Below are 6,002 nucleotides of genomic sequence, written 5' to 3' on the forward strand. Positions count from 1 at the left end.
TCGTTGCATTAGATCAAAGATGAGGTTGGTTTTTGTTCCTGAGCTCCCCGTTTGTCACATTAAACCTTGCCACTGGCTGTTTGATGACATGCTTTTGATACATTGTTTGAAAACCACAGGCTTTCTTCTTGTTCTGTGATTTTGTTTCTAGTTTCTATGTGTGCCAAAGACCAGTTTGTGGTATCTCCTGCCCCAGATCACTATGTTAATGCTCTGGCAGTCGGTATTGCTGAAACATGCAGGTTCCTTGGATTTGACATTGAAAAGACAAAATCTTGCTGTCTGGGGCATGTAATACCAACAAGATATACATGCCATCTTAATTCGTAGGCTGTATGCTGTTGCAGTGGTGCCTTGTTTGAGGTATGGTTATGCACGGTTCAAACTTGTCTGGTTTCTTCTGAATCATTTATGTGAGGTTGGCTGGTTTCTGAATCGTTTACGTGAGATCGACTGTCACTGGATTTTTGTGCGTAAGAACTGCGGGATTCCTACGTTTAAAGCTTTGGCTTGTAGTGTCATCTTGATTCGTAATATTTGGGATGGTACCATTGGGTGTGGATGTGCTCAAGGAAGTTGGTGTTCTAATGACAAAAGTTGGCGATTGAATATTTATAATATTTGCGATCGAAAGGGGTAGTAATATTTACAAAAGCCGATGATTCGTAAAAGGGATAGTAATATTTACATTAGTCGATGAGTCGTAATATTTACGATCGAAGCCCTCGTGAATTGCAGCCATAAGGTAGTGAAATATACATGTTTATTATACGAGTTTCTCTTTTCGGGGGTCATACACCAATAAGACACTATTCTTGAAGAACCAGAACTAGAATTTTACCAAAAGGTAATGTAAACACGTAAAAATGTGAGGTGTAAGTATACCAAAAGGTAATGTAAGCACATAAAAATGACTAGCTCTGGAGTGGACAGATAGAATGAAGGTTGATTGTAAGACCCACCCATCGAGTAGAGATTATAATTGGCCTTAATGATTTGATAATATCGAGTGATTTGATAAAAAAAATTTGTGCAAAAAAAAAGTCGAGTGAAAAGATCTCTCAATAGTTCTTTGCTCAACGAATAAAAGTTGTCTTTAAGAATAACAAACTAAGCATCCCGATAGATTCTTTGTCACCTAAGAGTGAACATTTCAAGGTTTGGACTATTCGTCCATTAAGACGATATATGAGTTGGGGTTTTTAAATGAAAGGTGAGAGAGTTCGAATTATAATATGTGCGTGTTCCATACAGCTTGAAGTTGGTGACTAAGGTTGATTCAGTTTATAGTTTCATTTCTGTCCTATCCAATACAATGGATAACAATTTTGCATCTTGATTTCTGTTTTTCTTTTCTCCCATTTTCAAGGTTTTCACACACACACACACACACATTTATGGACAAATGGAAGATAATGGATGATTTTGTTGAAATCTTAAATTTGTGTATATCTCACCATATAATCTTATGAACTAACAATGTGTCCATAAAATAATAGAAACTAAACTAATCAAAAATGACTTCAAGAACTTGACGTTGGATTGGATCTAATTCCACTGGGAAAACAATGCTATCTATGTCCTATTTCAGATGTCTTTTTCTTAAATTTCATCCCAAAATGTTGGCATATGGTCAATATTAGTCTGTGAAAGAATATCCCCTAGAAAAATAAAAGATATTAAGATTAGTTCGAGTTGTGATGGGGTGAAAGAAAAGATTATGAACATATACAATCCATTATTTTCTTTTTCTTTTTCACAAAGGATAAATTGATAAGATGGGATTCAAGCATATAACTTTACTGTATACTATTTATCAATTAAATTAGTTAAACTTACAATATACAATTTACCATTATCAATATAAAATCTAGGACACGTTAGTAAATACAAAAGTTATCTTTATACTACAACTAAAGACCGATTTCTATAACTCGAATCTTTATTGCCGATCTCTGAAAAAAAGAAAAGAAAAAAAGAATACAATGTTAACATATTAACATTGCAATAGTAGTCATATACTCGTATTTCTCCATGATATTATCCAATCATAGGAGAAATCTAACCGGCCACATCAAAATATCAAGATTCTTCGCATGAAGAAACCATACCCTTGTGCCAGAACTGTCATCATGCTAAGAAACAAAGACTTGGTTTTCAGAGAGTGGATTCTGTGAGCAAGTTGGGATTGAGGAGTCTTACATGTGTCACAAATTTGAGGTCCCAAATCTTCCCATGCTCCTCGTTTCCCAATATTCCCTTATCCTTGACTCCATGCATGGGGAATCTCCAAAAGGTATATGACTTAAAAAGATTGCCATCTTCGAGGACATTGCATGACCGACTTGGTGATGTACATCTTATCTGTGATGCAACAAACTGATCCAGTAAATGTTCGCGCAGAATATAATTGGTCGATTTGGTTGAAAAAAAAATATATTTATTTTTTATCAAAAGGTATCCTTATTTTTATTTTTAATAAAATAATATATTTTATTTTTTAATCTTATAAATATTCTTTCCTTCCTCATCTATCACCTTCTCAACTTTCATCTTCTCACCTCCACCCCATTATAAAACCCTATGGCTTCTATATAGTGTTGATTGCTCTTTTTCTATCATCCTCTTCACCCCTGATCCCTTACGAAATTAGTTGATTTTGCTTAAATTATGGCTCACCTTTGCATATCAATTCGCAAAAGGTCAATCTTCTAGAAACTTATTATGATCTATTTGTTAAATATCAGATTTTGATAATAAAATTAATTAGTATGTTTATAGATTAATAAGCGTTTGAGAAAAGTAACGTAGAAGAAACTTTGATTATGGATTTGAACCATCAAAAGACAAATCAATGAAGCAGGATAATTAGAGAAGTAAGAGACTTAGACGTTGGGCTTGAGAGCATTATGTTAGATATTGGATATCGTGTTAGAGGATTGATCGACGTGTCGGAGGATGGACTTTGTGCCATGAGTTCGGGCATCGAGCTAGAAGGATCGGATATTGCACCGAAAAGATTGGATGTTATAGGAGGTCAATATACTGATGGATCGGGCAATATGTAGAAGGAAAGGATGATACGCTGGAGGTTCGGATGAAGTGCCAAATGAAAGATAATATACCGGACAATGTACTAAAGGCTTCATGATTGTAATTAGAGTTGTTGAGTCTTGATCAAAGTCATTTAAAGTTTAATTGAGTTAGTTTTGGGGCATAACTATGCCAACTTGATTAAGAGTCCATTGGGCTTGAATCAAGGTCAAATTGGGTTGTTGAAAGGCCAATTTAGTGACTTGGGGTTGGGTTGGGCGGTGGTACCACTTGTGAGCTGGAAAGCACAAACTGTGCTTTTCGGGAATCCTAAAAAAAAGTACTGCCCAAGTAAGCAATGATATCACCAAAGCTCAAGTTCTCAAGCTATGTATGGTGGTAGTATCGCCCGGTGCAGGCGGTAGTATCATCAGTACCCCTAAAATCTAGGCATTTAAATTTGTAACTCTATTTTTGAAGCCATTTAGGGTCTATAAATACCCCACTCATACTTGCTTGGTGAAAGCATGAAACCTTGTGATTTGAAGTGTGTAAAATCTCTTGAAAAATGTAGAGTTTCTTCCTCTTGAGTTAAGAGGTCATTCATTCTAAGAGAGGTGTGAGGTTTTTGTTGAATCTCGGATTTTGATGATGAAGTCAATTGTCATTTGTTATCTAATCTATGTGTTGAGATAAGTGTGCAGGATTAACTACGATAAGAGTAAGACAAGCAGCAAGTGTTGCGCCGGAGTCAAGATCATGATCACGTTGGGAGTTCGAGAGTTCGACGGAAGTTCGGACGGTCGTCGGAGGTTCAGCGAGAACAGATCCGAGAAGTCCAGAAGCTTGCCAAGCGAAGCTCGTCGGAACTCGCCAAGTGGATCGTCGCAAAGTCCAGGAGTATGCCGGATGTCCGCAGAAGGATCACCGAGGGTTATCGGTTGATCGACGGAAGTTGGCCGGAAACTCGCCGGAAGAAGCGATTGACGCATCGGAGCAAAGCTGCAGAAGTTGTCTTAGAGTTAATCGTAGTTAGCATGATGATTAAGCATGAAAATGGGAGGTGATCCCATTAGCTTAATCTTGGGGCAATTGGGCCCCTGAAAAGATTCAAAGTGGGCCGAATGGAGTGAACCATTCGGACCCTGATTGCACCAGGAGGTGCAACCGCCCCAGCCAGGAGGTGCAACCGCCTGGGCTGTGGGGTTGGGAGGTGCAACCGCCCCAGCCAGGAGGTGCAACCGCCAGGGCTGCGAGGCTGGGAGGTGCAACCGCCCCAGCCGAGAGGTGCAACCGCCCAGAGCTCAGTCTTCGAGCTAGACTGGGCGGTGCAACCTCCTCTGCCAAGAGGTAGCACCGCCAGAGCTCAAGTTTCGAGCTCTGCCAGGCGATGCAACCACCGAGCTCAGTCTTCGAGCTCTGGCAGAGAGGTGCATCAGCCTGAGCTCAGTCTCGAGCTCTGCCAGGTGATGAAATCACCGAGCTCAGTCTTCGAGCTCTGGCAGAGAGGTGGATCAGCCTGAGCTCAGCTTGGAGCTCTGCCAAGTGATGCAACCACCGAGCTCAGTTTCGAGCTCTGCCAGGTGATGCAATCACCAAGCTTAGTCTTCGAGCTCTGCCAGGTGATGCAACCATCGAGCTCAGTCTTCGAGCTCTGGCAGAGAGAAGCAATCGGCAGAGCTCAGTCTTCGAGCTCTGCCAGGCGGTGCCACCTCTCCAGTCGAGAGGTGCAACCGCCTGATCCCAGAATTCTGGGATTTGATCGATTTGATCGTTTTGAGCTCGAATTTTGAATTGGGTTGGGGCCTATAAATACCCCACCCATTCAGCACCAAAAAAAAAAAAGACCTACACCGAAATCTTGATCTTTTCTGTGATTCTAAGAGCTCAAAAGTGTTGTAAAGCCTTTAAGTCTCCTCCTTCTGTTCTTCAAGTTTTCAATTGTAAAGTGAGGAGAGAAAGGTCTGTAAAGGTTGTCTCCTAAGCCTGTCAAAAGGAGAGAAACTGTAAGAGGGAAGTTTGGCCTTCGCCCATTGAAGGAAGGCACCTAGTTGACGTCGGCAACCTCATCGGTGGAGGAAGCCAAAAGTGGAGTAGGTCAAGGCTGACCGAACCACTCTAAATCTCTGGTTTGCGTTTATTTTCGAGCACTTTATCATTACTGCAAACCTCCCTCATCACTACTGCTCTCTGCGCTTTCACGAACAAGTTCTAAGTGCTGTTCTTCCAAATCTGCATTCAGACATAAATTCGTATTTTCATACATTACAGTTTACGTTTACGTTTGATTCTGCAGAACTGTTTTCCGCGCTTTTACGAACGAGCTTCTTTGCAGTTTACGCTTACATTTTAATCCTATTAATAACTGCAATCTGTCCTCTACGATTTTACGAACGAGTTTCAACATTTAGACGTAAAACTGCATTCAGACGTAAATCGGCTTTCCTCGCTCAATCATCAGATTTCAGTTCACGTTTACATCTTGATTTCAACTGCATACTGCCTTCTGCGAGTATACAAACGAGTTTCAAAGTTTAGACGTAAATCTGCGTCTAGACGTAAAACTACGTTTAGACGTAAATCTGCGTTTAGACGTAAAACTACGTTTAGACATAAAACTGCGTTTAGACGTAAATCTGCGTTTAGACGTAAAACTGCGTTTAGACGTAAATCTGCGTTTAGACGTAAATCTGCGTTTAGACGTAAATCTGCATTTAGACGTAAATCTGAGTTTAGACGCAAAACTGCGCTTAGACGCAAAACTGCGCTTAAACGCAATCTGCGCTTAGACGCAAACTGCACTTAGTTACAAACTGAGAATTTGCTTTTGCATCATAATAGTTTTTGAACGAACGTAGCTTTTGGTTTTTAAATTATTGTAAGATTTCCGCTGCACTAATTCACCCCCCCCCCTCTTAGTGCTCTCGATCCTAACAATTGGTATCAGAGCAAGGTTAACTCTCTAAAGG

Source organism: Musa acuminata, chromosome BXJ3-4, assembly GCF_036884655.1.
Source record: "Musa acuminata AAA Group cultivar baxijiao chromosome BXJ3-4, Cavendish_Baxijiao_AAA, whole genome shotgun sequence".
NCBI lineage: Eukaryota > Viridiplantae > Streptophyta > Magnoliopsida > Zingiberales > Musaceae > Musa > Musa acuminata.